Source organism: Electrophorus electricus, chromosome 4, assembly GCF_013358815.1.
Source record: "Electrophorus electricus isolate fEleEle1 chromosome 4, fEleEle1.pri, whole genome shotgun sequence".
Lineage (NCBI taxonomy): Eukaryota > Metazoa > Chordata > Actinopteri > Gymnotiformes > Gymnotidae > Electrophorus > Electrophorus electricus.
Genome location: NC_049538.1, coordinates 13872394 through 13888098, shown reverse-complemented (window position 1 = coordinate 13888098; position 15705 = coordinate 13872394). Strand labels below are relative to the sequence as shown.

The window sequence follows — 15705 nt, the reverse complement described above, 5'->3', positions numbered from 1 at the left end:
AGACAGGAATCAAAGTGACCATTTGTTTATGACACACAGTCATCAGCAGGCAGGCTAGCTGGAAGCAGGTGCAGAGCAGTGAGCAGCGCACAGCTCCTGGCTTGAGGCGGTCAGGCATAGTAGTCATTGCACACACATCTTTTTCCAGATTTCGGTAGGAGCAGCACAGTGATGCTGGTGGGGGTATTGAATCACTCGTCATTATCTACCACATGCAGAAGATTTTACCGAAGTCAGTGCTTTTCAAAATAATGGGACAAAGTACTGACATTTTGCAGAGCTGACTTGGCATTTAAGGTTCTGTACAAAAGTACCTCAACAGGTAGAAAGAGTACCATTAGCAAGTAAAATATCAAGTAAATATCAGAAAATCAGTTATCAGTTTGTTAGTTTTCTGGTACTGTTGGAATATATCTCCTGGATCTATAAAAAATCATGTGCTGAGAACCAAAAGGAGAATTACAACAATTACCTGAACTGTAACATAGAGTAGCCAGAGCGTTTTAACATTTTAACATTAGCACTGACTAATACTTGTTGAAAGCATATTTAAAAAGGCTGGTAAGCAGTTTAGACTTTAACTGGGAACATGTCAGAAACAAAGTACCACAAAATGCACAAATACAGAGCAGAGGTAGGTAATAAAAAAAATAAATAAATAAATAAAAATTAAAAAACAAGGCCTTTACAAGGACAAGAAGCAATATAGGCACTATAGGCTGATTACGAAGGTGCCAGGTGCCAGGGTATAGCTGGAACAGAAGAGCGCTATAACATCAGGGAAGCGGAGCCAACATGGAGCATCTTACATATGTAATACACAGAGCCATCAATCTGTTCAAAAAGGGAAAACATGTTGTACTTGTCCTACAAAAAAAAATGTTATTGTTACATTCATGAATACCAAAGCGCAGTGCCTTCAGAAAACGCAGGCTGGTACTTAGAAGTCTGCCGGTAGCTGCTTTGCATTTGAAAAGCAACTTGCCAGTGATGATGTAATGGGTTCCTTCACTTGAACGCAGGTGTGTTTGGTCTGAAGCTGCACAGCGCTGCAGGGGTCTTCTCAAAAAAACCCACATTCTACACATCGTAGGCTAAATAGATTATGTAGACATGCACAACGGGAAGCTCGGAGAGCTTTGGTGTTTGGCTTTTGTCCAGCCCAGGATCCTGTCATGATCACGGGTGGATTTAAAGCGTGTCTGTTAGGGAGAGCGGGACGGGCGGTGTCGGGTGGGGCGGGTATACCAAACCCCCTGTGGAGAACATACAGACAACACGTGTCCAGCTGTCAGATCTGCACTCGGTCCAATCAGAGGAAGCTGGGAAAGAGAATGGCGGTAAAGAGATAGGTAAACGAGAGAATTAGAGGAGACAGGATAAAGGATAGAGAGAGCGAGGAAAGATAGAGAGAGGGAGAGAGGTGAGAAGAGCAACACAGGTCAAGCGTGGGGCAGAAGCGAAGCCTGATATCTCTTATCATTTCCCAAAGAGCAGACGTAAAACCTGAAATACCTTTTGGCCCTTTTTAAAAAATATATAATGTGCGTGTGGACGGGGTGGAGCACGTGTGAGTTTGGTCTAATGTGTTTTATTTTGCATTATAATTTACTGAAAACTGATAGGCTGCAGATATATACTCACTTGGGACATATTGCAGTGTACTTTGGCATGCCTGATACTTTCAGACAATAAATTTGTAACTTTGCTGCTGGCCCGAGTGCCGCAGGGCACTTAATGACATAAAACACATAAAACAAGGGTGGCACTCACACTTAACACTAATGGAAAACATGACTGTACACTTAACGTTAAACATAGAACACTGATATATACACCGGTATATGCAGATACCGGTCGTGGTCCTCTCCCCAGTATGCAGGGATCCAGGCAGCAGCGCGGGGGTGCCTATCCACTTCCCTCTAGAAAGTCCCCCATTTGCCAAGAGAGTAGGTGTCCTTTGGTGGTTGGTCATTCTGTAACATTGCTGCTGGCCCGAGTCCTGCAGGGCATGGGACAGGATGCACAGACTCCCTTGACAATGTGTAACATTGAAGGGCGGCACTCACATTTAACACTAACGGAAAACATGACTGTCCACTTAACATTAAACACCAATACATTAATAGACGATTACACAAAACAACGTTACGGCTAGAATAAGCAGGGTTGACACATAAGTAGCGACAATGACCAACAAAGACAGCACACATGGACAGGGGTTAAAACAGACACAAGACATTAACATTAATCCCAGGGGGCGTGGTTACAACACAAACAGTACACGTGGATCCCCATGCACACGGCGAGCCGTACCACATGACTTAAGGGGGAGGAGCGGTCCGTGACAAAATGAAGATTCCCTCTTTGAACCACTGTGTAGTGAATTCGGTGAATCATTTTCCAAATACATTGTTTTCTTTCTTTCTTTGCTCTTTCTCCGCAGTTGATTCCACAGAGGATTTATTGTCCAAAGTTCAGAACAGTCCATTTACTGCATGAGGCAAATCACTATGATAATGACACTGTGGAAAGTTTAGCTGGACTGTACCTGATCATGGTTATCGATCCATATAATATACAACTTCATTGATCAGAAGAGCACCTGAAAGATTTTGACCACCTTTCATTGCTGGATGACGTCACTGGCAGAAATCTGTGCAGCCATCTGATGTAGTCAAGAACAAGTGCTATATAAATCAGACATGTACTATAACGATAGCTGCTAGGGACGAATATGCCTGACTCTGTTTCCTGCTGCTTATATTACTGAAGATGTCCTAAGATAGGTTAGAGATGGTCGCAGCTTTAGAGAGACCCAGAGAGAAGGAAGATGTATCTCCGTCTCCTAAACAATTAACAGGTTGCCAACACTGGGAAAGGCAGCAAATTTTGTGCTGCTGTGAGTTCTCAAAAACACCACCCAGAAGGGGTGGATGCTCCATCCGTTCTGTGCTTCCAGACAAAGGGGGAGGGAGACAACACTTTGAAAACCCCCAAACCTTTCCTATATTGTGTTATATCCCACAACAGTTTTCCCATATCGCTTAGCACGCACTTAGTTTGTCACCTGTGATTCAGAGCAGTGTCACTGGTGTGGCGGGATATACGTTTCTCATTAAAGAAGCCCTCACCTGGGTGCTGACGTGGGGATGATTTGATGTGAGTGAGTCATGGATGCTGTTAGAGGTGTTGTAGCAGATTAAGTATGTTTCAGACCAGATGCCCTGAGCACCAGTGATTCCGGAGCGAAGCCCTTCAGGGGAACAGGAGAGGGCGGATGAAGCCGAGGTGGTGTTGTCACGGACTGAATAGATAATGAATTGCACCAGAACAAATGGCTGCGGCCATGTGGGAGAAATATGGAGGGTGTTGATCGGAATTGGGGAGTGGCAGATACTGGTGCAACCAATCACAGCCATGGAAACTATGTCCAGGAGATGGATACTTCCTCTCTATAAATAAACACTTCTTATTTGTGAAACCATTTTTTATTGAGCTATGCCCATTTGTTAATCTGTTTTGAAATTTATGGGCAATTGCTTTTAAGTAATAATAAGTTTTGTATAACTAACAAAAATACAGTATGATATAAAACAAAGGCCTTTCCTGGTGTCTAACTGAATGCAGTTTTCAGTCAGTGTGTCACTTCTTGTCCCACTGCGGACTCTTTATCATATGATATACAATATGCTGCATTTGCAATTATATATGGTGACCTTTCATTTTTGCATCTTGGTCCCTGTTGATAGAGGCCGCCGATTTGTTATGACATGATCCTAATGATATTTCTCTGGTAATGCTCAATGTGAGAGGGATGTGATTACGCCCTGACGATTATGACTGTTATTTTCAATTTCAGCAAAATGGTATCAGAGCACTGGGTTTCAGCACCATTTACAGTGCCAGAGGCTGATAGCTGCAATCAAACATAAATGCTTGGCAACAAGTGAAAAGACCCAGCAGAGGATGAGTGGAGGATAAGGGTGGAGTGGGTTAGCAAAGACTGATGGGGTCAGGGTAGATGTCAGGCATTTGTAACATCCATCAGGGGGTGGACAGAAACAGAAAGAGAGAGACAGAGAAAGAAAGTGAGAGAGAGAGAGAGAGAGAGAGAGAGAGAGAGAGAGAGAGAGAACAGTAGAGCAGTCTCCGGCTGTGGAAGATTCCTCACTTATATTGCCATGTCAGATGTGTGTCTCAGTAGGATCCTGCTCTATCTTACATGTTGTCTGTGATTTCCCAAACTGCACATAGAGCAGTCCCGACCAGTGTCAAAAAATATGGTGCTCCCAGGTAGTCCTGTCCAAATAACTGTGTCCCCACATTTCCCACCTGAACAGATTAAGTGTGAACAGAATCTTAGAACACTAGAAAGACCTCCAGTGCTGTCACCATTTGATAAATGTAAAATTAAGCACTCGATTCTCTTCTTGCAACAAAATTATGTTTTCATAGACGTTCAGTAATTGAACAGTTTATCAATATCAGTCTGCACTGCAATTATCAGCTCTCAGCATGTGTTAAATAAATTCACAGTTAAATCCCAATGAAATAATGATAGCATCAGAGAATTTTGCTTCATTTTACAGCCTTGCTTTCTAATGCAGTGAGAAAACAAAGTTTATTACTGTCCAAAAGCATCTTGAATAAAGTATTTCCATAACAGGGGTGATATACATCCAAATGCACAGCCATCTTGTGACATCTAGTTTGTTTGTTTGTTGTATATTTGTCATTCAGTGTTAATAAAAAAGGCTCTTCCATCATTTCCCTTTAGTGTCCTGTTTGTTTAAAAGCACAGTGCTTTTTCACTGGTCACAATGAACGATATCAGTATGAATCTTTATGAATCGCCACATTTACATATTTAAATACCACTTCATGCGCTGCATTCTTTAAACCAGACTTACTGACTTAAGGAGGCAGGGGATATTGTCTACCCGACCAATAGGTCAAAAGAGCACTTTTATAAGACAAATATGGTCTTCCTATCTGTTCTGGCAGAGTGACAGGACTTACACCTGCTCTGATTCAAGGTTTACCCAGCTTTGGATTTTTTTTGCCTCCCAGCACCCTCTCAAATGCGTGGCTTTGAAGGCCTGTCATGCCTGAAATCTCAGATTAATCCAAACTGTAATTAGACTCCTGTTGTTGTCTCTCCTCAGCTTAAATAGGCCCCTAATCATTTATCTCTGGCAGAGTGATTTTAGGTCTTCTCTTGCATGCATAAATACCCCATCCTGCAGATGTTTCCACTGTCATCAATGAAAAGCTACAATCTACCATTCAAGATATAATTCAGCAGCCCTATCTAGTCAGCATCTGCTGGGCAATGAAGAGAGATTGCTCACATTTCTCAGGCATGACAATGTGGCTCACCATCTGCAGCTGTAAAACTCTGCTGCTGTGAGGAAATCTGAGAAAATCAGCAATATACCTTCTACCGGCACACTGCTCATACGCCATGCACACTAATACCCAACAAAACATCCGTATAAACATGTTGTTTTTGCCTTATAAAACCACAAACATGCATGCGCACGCACACATGCGCACACACACACACACACGCGCGCGCGCACACATACACACATACATACACACACACACACACACACACACACAGAAAAGTGCATTTACACTAACCTGTTATGCAGGGTTGACTTGAGACTAACAGTCTCTGTACAATTAGCAACAGAGCACACTCTGGTATATTGTGAAAAAAACCAACAAAAAAAAACAAACAAAAAACCATCCTCATGGATGTATAATGGGGACTAGCCGAGAGAGAAAGCGCTCAGGGTCCTCCTTTCGCAAGAGTCAACGTGGACGGTCATGCTGGCTGCATGCTCGGCTGCCACAGCTACGGCCGTCTCCCCCTCCTCCAGATGCCATCTGGGTCTCAGTGGCGCGCAGCCCCACCACGGGGTCCCGCGGCGCCAGATCTCTCCTGTTCTCCATTCTGCAGGTTTTCATTCTCTCATTCTCACTCTTCACATGTAGTCGTCAGGTGAAATGATTGGTCCGCCACCTCACTCTCGCCTGTGGGGGATGAGATATCAAGCCGTCTGACATTTTTTATCCTCCGAGCCTTTCCAGGATGCTCCTGTGTGGCATATCCATAGTCATTAGCAGAATGTCACTTTAATTAATATTGTGCTGGAAGTCAATAGAAATGAGCATCTTTACTAGAAATGCTTATATAGACTTACTGGGTTTGACAGACCTATTTGTCCAAAACATGATTGCAGAGGAACAAATGTAATATAATCGGAGTATTTAGGGAATTAAAAAATTATTCATTCTTAGCTTGACTTTTTTTAAAACAGTAGCATTGCTTTTTCACTAATCCTTACGAATACTGGCCCACTGCACTACTGTGCTGTGAATTGTGAAATTCATGAAGGGTTAGCCGGTTCTAACAGACCTCCCTCAGTACCTGAGTACATTTTAACCACAATCTGACTCAACAAGACAGGACCTGTCCACATTACAGAAACTTTAGTGGATCTCACAGTGCGTAAAACCTGTACTGTTTTCCCACACGTGCACGCTCACCTGTAGTGTAAGCAGAAATGCAACACGCTTTCACATTCATTTTGTCTCATTTCAAGTGAAGGTAGCTGGAACAAGGTTTGCTGTTTAGAATGTCTTTCAAAACAGCCCTCGACATACACTGAGTACGAAAAAAGAACATCTTCAATCAGACCAGCAGCTATGTCGCAAAGAAAATGAAGGCCCATGCCAAAAACGCTAATAAAAAAATTCTATTTTACATCTGTATTCAGATTTCTTTTAATAAGTACAAATCGAAGGCAGTTTTATAAGGATCTTGTAAGCAGATGATCCATACGTATAAACTAATCAACCTAACAAGAAAGAGACATTCAATGTATCTCAATTCTACCTAACAACAAAATCCCATTCCATTAAAATAACATCATGCGGATTAAACTTGACAGAGTGCGGCACGGAGGAAGTGATGCAGCTGGGACACTCAGCTATCGCTCACCATACAAGGAGTAGGGAGCACCTCAGAAGGCTAGCCCTGAGTGGGTAATGAAGACGAATTAACATCTGTCCCTGCTCCTGGGAGGGTCTCCGTTTGCTCAAACAGAAAGGAGGATTTTACAATTTCCTCCTCTCTGCCCTTTCTAGCAGGGCCGGGTGGTGGGGGGGTGCCAAAGGGCGTTGGTAAGACACAACGTCACCGCGCACCATCTGTAAGCTACAGATGTCGCAGATTCTTTTGGCAACACGGAGGTGAAGTTTCGATGAGGTCTCACATCTGATGGAAGAGGAGCGCACTTTGAGCAAGAAGTAACCCAAATGTGTCAGGATAATTCAGTTTCAGATTAAATACAGGAGTAAAAGCAGCTGGATCTCTAGTGCAAATTGCAGGAGTAATGTGTGACTGTAAAGTGCATCGCCTGATTTGTATGTACTATAATAAAACGTGTAACATACATGGAATATGGTGTTATTTTTTAGGAAGGGTAAAAGTCACCTAGCATGTGCAAGTTAATGAGGCAGATTGAAAACTATTCTCGGCTTCCCGTTTGATTGTTTATTTAGTCTCGTCATAATGAAGGGAGGGAGAGAAATGAGAGTTTTGATTACAGCTCATCCTTTCTGTCTCTCAAATGAAGGACTGATGAGGTTGTGAGTGGGATTTGGTCTGTTGTGGAAACACTAAGATTGTGATTTGTAGCTAATTACCAAGTGACGCTCCACCCACCCCAAATAGGAAAGTGATGTATTGGTCCCCAGAATGGTGTTAAATTACCTTTCCCATTCTACCTCTGTGGATGAAAATGACCATGCAAATTTGAACTCTGTTCTGCGTTACTCTGTGGTCAGTCTGTGAGGTCTTAAGGGGTCAAGGGTTCACGGAATAATTCCGCCAGACTCATGCAGTCTAAAAAACAACAACAACAACAAAAAAAAACAAAACACCACAGATATTAGCTTGTGAACCGAATGTTTGTGCAAGAACAGTTATCTTTGAAGCGGTATTTATTTTTGTAATATGTGGAATGTTCCCTGACAGTAAGCAAGTAAATCTATATCCCAGATATATCAGTCTGTAACACAATTTTCAGAAAAATATGTTCTAGTATGCAGTGTTTTGGGTGCAGTCAGCCTCTGCATCCTAGAACAAACACAGACTCATGTCTTGAGTTGCTGTCCATGTTATACAATGTTTTATATATATAGGGGAAAATCTGTATTCTGTTTCTGAATCGCAGATGTGGTGAGAACCCTACAAAGTACTCTTAGCATTGAGCTTCTGTTAAATTACAGGTGAATGCATTCTGCAACACCAGGGACAGTACTGTAATATGGTTTTGTTAAATGTATACCTTGTGGTATGTGTCTGTCACATGAACTTCACCCGCTCCATCACTGCAATGCACCTTTAATTAACGGAACTGTTAAGCAAATCTAGTTTATCTACACTTCACTAAACACCCGAATGCCGTAGTTTCTCAAAAGGTCAGAACACAAAAGCCACAAAATAAAAGTGACAGTCTGCTGCAGGAAATGTCAGGCATCAGGAACACTGGCTGCACAAAAAGGCACTGAAAGAACCCTCTTCAATGGCAGGATCTACCCAGAATTCACAGTTCACAGAGGCAAATACAAATCCAAACTAATCAGGCAAATCCCTGGACATAAGAAGCAGATCTGAGTGAGGGAGAGGAAGATCCCAGGAAAAGACACCTGACGCATGGACCCGAGAGGAATGCAGTAATTAATTAACGATGGAGATGGAGTGTCTGTTGCACTCCGCATACTTAAGCACGGAACCCGGAGAACACGAACGCGGAGTTAACGAGAGATGGAAGTGCTATTTAAGACAAAGGCAAACGTGCTTTTTCTTCATCACGTCGCGGGTGTCTGAGAAAGACGATGTCCGCCTTGTGTCCACCTTAAGGTGAAAAGACGCTCCACGGCCTGAACACGCGTGAAATAACGAGGCGAAAGAAGGCGCAGCTGTCTCATCGAGACCCATTCCTCAGCAAGGAATTACACTTGTGCCTCTTTTTCTTTTAAAAAAAACCTCTCACACCTGACGTACAAATCAATTGGCTACTATTACATTTTTTAAGCATAGTCGGCAGCAGATGCATAATACCCGTGGCAGCAATACTGCAAAACACCACAAATATCCCACTTCAATATTTCTCTGCTCAGTTCCAGGATAACAGCTCCCCCAGAGGGCTAAGATCAGCTAGTGATCCTAGCTCACAGCGCCGCCGAGCACAACGCACCTGCCCAATAACCAGCGAGCGCCGAGCCATATAAGCGTCCAAGCATGCAATATTCAAACGTAATAATGCATAAATCACAAGCCCACTCTTTGAAAACAATGCGCTAGTTAATCTTTCTGAACCCAAGAGGTCACTCTGTGGCACTATTCGTCTGAAAGCAGACCGACTGAATTTGCACAAGAGGGCGTGCCAGCCAAGATCGATACGGCTAATGAATAAATGCGACTACCGATGTAAACAGAGAACTTTATGGAAATTAAATTGGGGATATGTTGGCTAGAGGAAATGGCTGTTGATCTGGCATGCTGAAAAGCTCGGACTACAGTAACAGGTTTTTCTGTGTTAAGGGTGATGTGTGATGTGAAGCTCAACTAATACGTAATACCGGCTGAGATCGGTGACAGGGGCGTTTGGGGGACAGACTTTTGTTATTTAGCGGAGCAGACTGTCGAGAGGGCAAACGAAAAGCACTGTGTTAGGAGCTTGATGATTTAACATCCCGGCACCATCCTGATGCCGATGACCAGGAACCAGTGATAGTCGGCCTCTTCCTGTGCAGGTCAGACACTTTCAGTCAGTGCGCACCGGCACGGTTCAGTCAGGGGACACGGCACTCGCGGAGGAAAACGCAGCACTTCTGCCAAAATTCGCCTATACGTGGTAGTTTTAATTAGAGGATGGATGACGACGTTGTTCAGAGGAAGGAGACCCTGGAGGCGTCTCCCTGTGACTTTGAGTGCAAATCGGTGCCAATGGCAAGGGCCAGGCTCTGCGTATGACATGACAAAGAAGACGCCTAGCTGACAGTCCTAGATACACAGTTCAGCCTGAATTCAAAAGCACAAGAGATCGGGAATGTAAATAGAAAAAAAGCTGCTTGATCTATTATAGCTAACAGAAAGTGGTGTTGGATGAGTTTCTGAGATGACACACGTGCTATATTAGTAAGAACAGAATATTTCACCCCAGTGTCATTTTTTGTCACCCGTTTTGTACACCTTATATACTTACATTCAAATAGTCCCCCAATATCATTAGCATATGCAGTAGTAGCCAGTAATGTATTTTAGGCCACTTTCGTATGAATTAGTTAGTTGGACCACGCTAACGGATTTTTTTTTCTCATATTATCTCAGAGAAACAGCCATTATTTCAGGAGGCTCTCTAAAGAGGGTAGTCTTCTACTGCATTTTAGAAATGAAATAAATAAACAATCAAGAATAAACATAACCTCATATTTTGCATATTCGGATAAAACAGAATATGATTCTCTTCGCGAATTTGTGGGAGCAGCGGTGTGACCCACGTGAGAACTTTCGGTGACTGCAGGAAAAGAAGGCTTACATCGACGGGAGCCGCGGGCTACTGGCGGGACACGCGGCGACACTTCACCGTCTTTGGTCGAGACTGGAATGGTTGCTGCCTCCGACGCTGGCACACAACGCGACGCAAACGCTCACAGTGAGACGAACGTCCACGGCCTCCCGTGTTTTATCGTTGCCACGCACGATTGCACGAAGAAGGTGTCTAAAAGGGGGCGTAGGTAAAAGTCAGCGACACAGCTGCAACGGCACACGAGAACGGACGCCACGACCGCGAAGAGCTGAAACGACGCGCTGTGGTCTGCCGATCCTTTAGAGATTCGTTGGATTGGTGCGCCTCAAGCCTTTCTGCGCTGTCTCCATGTTTGGTTTTGTGACTTTCAACTAACAAGACACTCTTGGACCAGGCACAAATACCTCACCCACGAAAGTGTGTCTTGCTCTTGCTGCAAACATCCAGAGTAAGTGAGAGTTGTCCTCCGTTTGTGCGTTTTTGTTCTTTGCAGAGGGTGTCGCGTATCGGGGCCACTGAAATATGCTCCGTTTTTACGATACTGTATGCTAATGATTTAGAGCTAAATGTTGAATCGCATTTCTGCACACACCGAACAGAACAGCTCGTAGTCGCGTTTCGTCCCTTAAAACACCCCCGTGTGGTCCGTGGTATGTTGTGAACTTGTTTTAAACCTACCGATTTGCTCTGCCCTGTGAAGACACGACTGTAAATGCCTGGAAGTAAGCATTAAGTGGCAACAAAGTGTGAACATCCGGATTAAAGTGCGTGGTCGTTTTTTAACGGGATAAACGAATCATTCCTAATTTTCACAAAAGAGAACAGAGGTTGTAGTTTATATTTTTGACAGACCTTTATTCGCACTCTGCCCATTGACTGTTCAATCCCACCTCGACCCTGTATACCTGCACTAGTTGGGATGTAATCAAAAATCTTTATATGACAGGTTACAGGGAGAAGACTATTAAAACCAAACACGTAACTCTTTATCAAAGCGGTTCAGATTTAGAAAGCGAAGAGGGTTGGTTATTTGCAAACAAGGCGAAGAACCTTGATGTGACTTATTGCCTTAAAATCAGGGAATATCATTCACGTAAATTCAGAGGAGCAATGTACAAATCATTTTCTTTATTTATTTTTTGAGTGCTACATGTAAATATCTAATATACGGTTGTGGAGTGGATTTCTGCTTTGCTTTATCTAATATAATACGGAGTGGATTCAACTTCGAAGCAATTCATTTATCTGAAGATTTTACACCACACGGCTGCCACAATGGATAAAAATCTCAGTGATGAACCCCAGATGTACTCATTTTTGGTCAGATGGACTTGTATGAACACAATAGTTGTTAATTCAGCGTTTAATTCTGGGTTTTGCTGTGTGGATATTCTCCTTAACTCCTTCCCATATCAACAGAAGTGTTAGGCTGTATCCTGAGGGGAGATCGCCGAGTGAAATATGTTCGTTGTCTTATTCTTTGACACTGGAGCAGTAACACTGATTTAAAAGGAAAGTCTTGGTTTAATTGCTCATTAGGGCGACCAACGTATCAAGGCTTCAAACTTGCAGAGATCGTTTCTGAAGTTGTCAGTGTTGTCTGGCATCATATACCCACCCACCCCACCCCTGTAAAAAAACCAAAAAAAAAACAAAAAAACAAAAAAACCCACTTTAGTGCTGCTTGTGATTCATTGTGTGAATAAATTCTGGGTAGAATTCTTACTACAAAACCGTCGGTTTTTCAAGAGAGGGCAGAGGAATATGTTTGACATGTTTTGTTGCAATTATCGTTCTCGTACATGTATCTTCAAGGGCTAGAAGTGTGTTGTCTCAGTTCCTAGAACTATAGCATGCCTTGGGTAGGAAAAAAAAAAATTCAGAGTGTCAAAAATGAAGATAGATTTTCTCACCACAGCCATGATGTGTTTTTGCACTTATGACCATGCCAACCGGTTGCCATGCAACAATTTCCTCCTGAAACTATAAGTCTTAACTGACATTTTCACAAGAAAGGTTCTTGTTCTGTCAGTATCCAATGCCATTGCTCTGGTTTTCAACTGAACGTAATCTGAGTAACATAATCTGACACATATTTTGTACCTTTTGCACTAGTGCCATAGACTACAGATTGTGCATTGTTATCAGGGTAATTATTTAATCACCACAACATAAATTTTGAAAGTTAACAAAATTATGGTTTTAATTATTTAGATTTGTATTTCGTATTTTGAAGGTATGGCTTGAATTGGCTCTGTGTGGCCTGTTCTACAGCGTGTATCCTTTTTCATTTAGCTGCAAATCAAAGTGTGAATTGGTTTGTATATCTGGAAAGCCAAGGCTGTGGTTAAGATGTAACTGATAACAAATTGATAATTTAGTGAAATATGAGGGGCGTGTGGAAGATGCGAAATTCATTCAGTCGTCTAGTGATCAGACAGCTGTGGCGAAGAAGTAAGAATGCACACTTAGGGCTCTGTTTAGACCACATCACCTGCAGAACCCTCGCTCATGTCCCATGGAACACTAAAACCCATTTCAGCATTGGAGGTGTTGGTTTATTGCTTCTATTCAGTAGTATCAGGCATTAATCATTAATCTCTGCCAGTGCCATGCTAGTAGCTTGCTGTACATACGTTAACTTGAGATTTTCCCCTTGTCAGAGAAGCCTAATGGCACTGACCATTCATGTTGTAATCCTCAGGCAGTTTGGTTGCATAAATTCACAATTGAGCAGGGTCCAAGCCTTTGGGCGTAAACTGTTTTTGAAGTGAACGGAATGCATAACCGGCTAGAGACACTAGGATTGATCCTCCGGAATGTGGCGCTAGCACCATTTTCTCTCTGTGACCAGTGTGAGTTGTTATTAAGCAACACCGTAGACTTTCTGAAACTGGGTCAGACAGTCATTCGGAACTCTTAGCAGCACAGATGTGTAATTGCTCACGAGTCCTCTGCCTGAGGGTTTTCTAAGGGGATTGTTCAAAACTTCACTGGTGAATTTAAAATGGCCATTTCACATGTGTGGCATCTCTTTTCATGATTGAATTTTTCAGAGCGGAAAAGAAAGGCTGGGTGTACAGTAATATTTTGTAGAGCATACCTTTTTTTAAAAAACATTTAAAAAAAATTGTTTTACAAAAATAAACCAGGAAGGAAGCAAAATGAACCAATAAATAAATAAATAATATGATATTGGCTTAATGGGGTAATAGCCATTCACCTTTACTGTTTTCACAATATGACTTGTTTGTTGTTTACAGGATCTCTTTAATTGTTTGTTTTTTTAAATGAAATGTAATTGGTAAGTGTTTCTAAAAGTACTGACAATTCTCACCAAATGCTAAGAAAGATTGTCTTAATATGTCTATCACAGTGACAATAGCATATCAACATCTTGCCCACACCTAGATAGGTGGTTTCAGAAATGTGGATGTCCAGGACAGATCACAAGTGAAAGAAACATTGTGATTTCCTTCATAGATGAATGAGGAATTCAGATTCTTACTTCAGTGCTGTGATAAGTCACGTGACCCATGAGATGATACTGGCTTATTGCTCCTTTAAATTTTAGGCAGACATAAATGTTGCCTTGCCATAGTAAAGGGAGACTGAGAGCATTTGTTACTTCTAAAGTCAAAATTGAGTATTTTAATCCTTGCTTTGATGTTTTTTAATGTATTTATACATGCAATTACAAACTAAAGAAAATGTAAAAAATTAAATGTTTGGGATAACATATCAGCGTTATCTTATTGAATGAGAACGACTTGGCAAACGCCTTCCTAGCATTTTCATCAACTGTCCATTGCCTTCATCGCCTCCATCGTCTCCTCCTCCTCCCCCCCCTCCCCGCCTCCACCCCCATTTTAATGGGCCAGGAGCTAACCACATCCATTTTGCTCTGGTGTGCTTGCATGTTCCTGTGAAGATGTAGAGACCACTCAGGCCCATTTCAATAACATGTGAAAAACTGAATTTTCAACTCGTTCCAAACTCAAGTCACTTATTGAAACATGCAAATTCCTCTGATTCCTTTCTGTGCTTGCTTGTTTTCCGAAATGGCCTGCTGTTGTGGTTCAGATGATGATCACCTCCCTCCGCTGTCTCTCCTCCAACCCTCCTTCCAAACACAGGCACACACATGCACACAGACAAATCAGCTTACTATGATTGACAGCACTGACACATTCTGTGGGTTTTGGGCTGGTGAACGTGAGGGCAGGTGGATCCATCTCTACGGCGGGGGCGGTGGCACTGCAGTGGGGACACCATGCGTCGTCATAGAAATTGATCCCAAATGATGCCCCCATAATATGCTTTATGAGGACCTTTTGTTTTTCCTAGATTTAAGGCTCGGTCGATAACGAGAACAGGTGTGTATCATCTAGTTTTAGGTAGCGTAAGAAATTGTTTAAGATGACACAATTTACAAGACAAGTTATTTATGATACTAATGGTCCTAGTGTAGTACAGAGATAAGAAACGATACAGTCATCATACTGGGGCAGAGTCCAACTAATGCAGGCCATACTAGTTATGTCTTAATTATGTTTTAATTAAAGCAATTTTGTACCATAGTAACAATGGTCATTACATAGTGCTGGGGATCCTGGTCTCCCAAACCTTTCACTTTACAGTTGTGTGAGATGCCGTCCAATTAGATTTTAGAGTTTAATTTCCATCACAGCTGGATATAGTTTCCCCGCGACACTGTACTCCGCTCCGTTTCATGTGGAGCACACCACGCCGGACCGCTACACGTCACCTAAGAGGTTTTATTTTGTTATTACACTGAGGCAACATTTGTTCAGGCAGTTTTAAAGGTTACCGGCTTAAACCCACAGACCTGGGATCAGGACTAACTGAAAACGACAAAACGCAGCTTAGAAGCCCTGGAGAAAGCTAAACTGCGACCAGGCCCCCGCTCCGTGGACAAGGAGAAAAGCCTTTCATTTTTAGATAAGATAATGAGACCACAGGGAGCTTCCACAGAGAGAGGCAGGATTAATATAATGAAAACGGACACACGTGTCCCTGGGATGTCTTCGTGCTGGGCACTGAGTGAAAATGGAAACTTATCCACACAACC

At 42.5% G+C, this 15705-nt stretch overlaps 1 protein-coding gene across 2 annotated transcripts in view; it reads left to right on the top strand.

The window, feature by feature from the left end:
- Positions 1 to 10662: 10662 nt before the first annotated feature.
- The window catches only part of cntn5 (contactin 5), a 151011-nt gene continuing 145968 nt past the window's right edge, over positions 10663 to 15705 (top strand). For both annotated transcript variants that reach the window (XM_035525504.1, XM_035525503.1), the window contains exon 1: positions 10663 to 11061. The gene's annotated coding sequence lies outside the window, so the exon portion shown is untranslated. The remainder of the gene's footprint in view (positions 11062 to 15705) is intronic.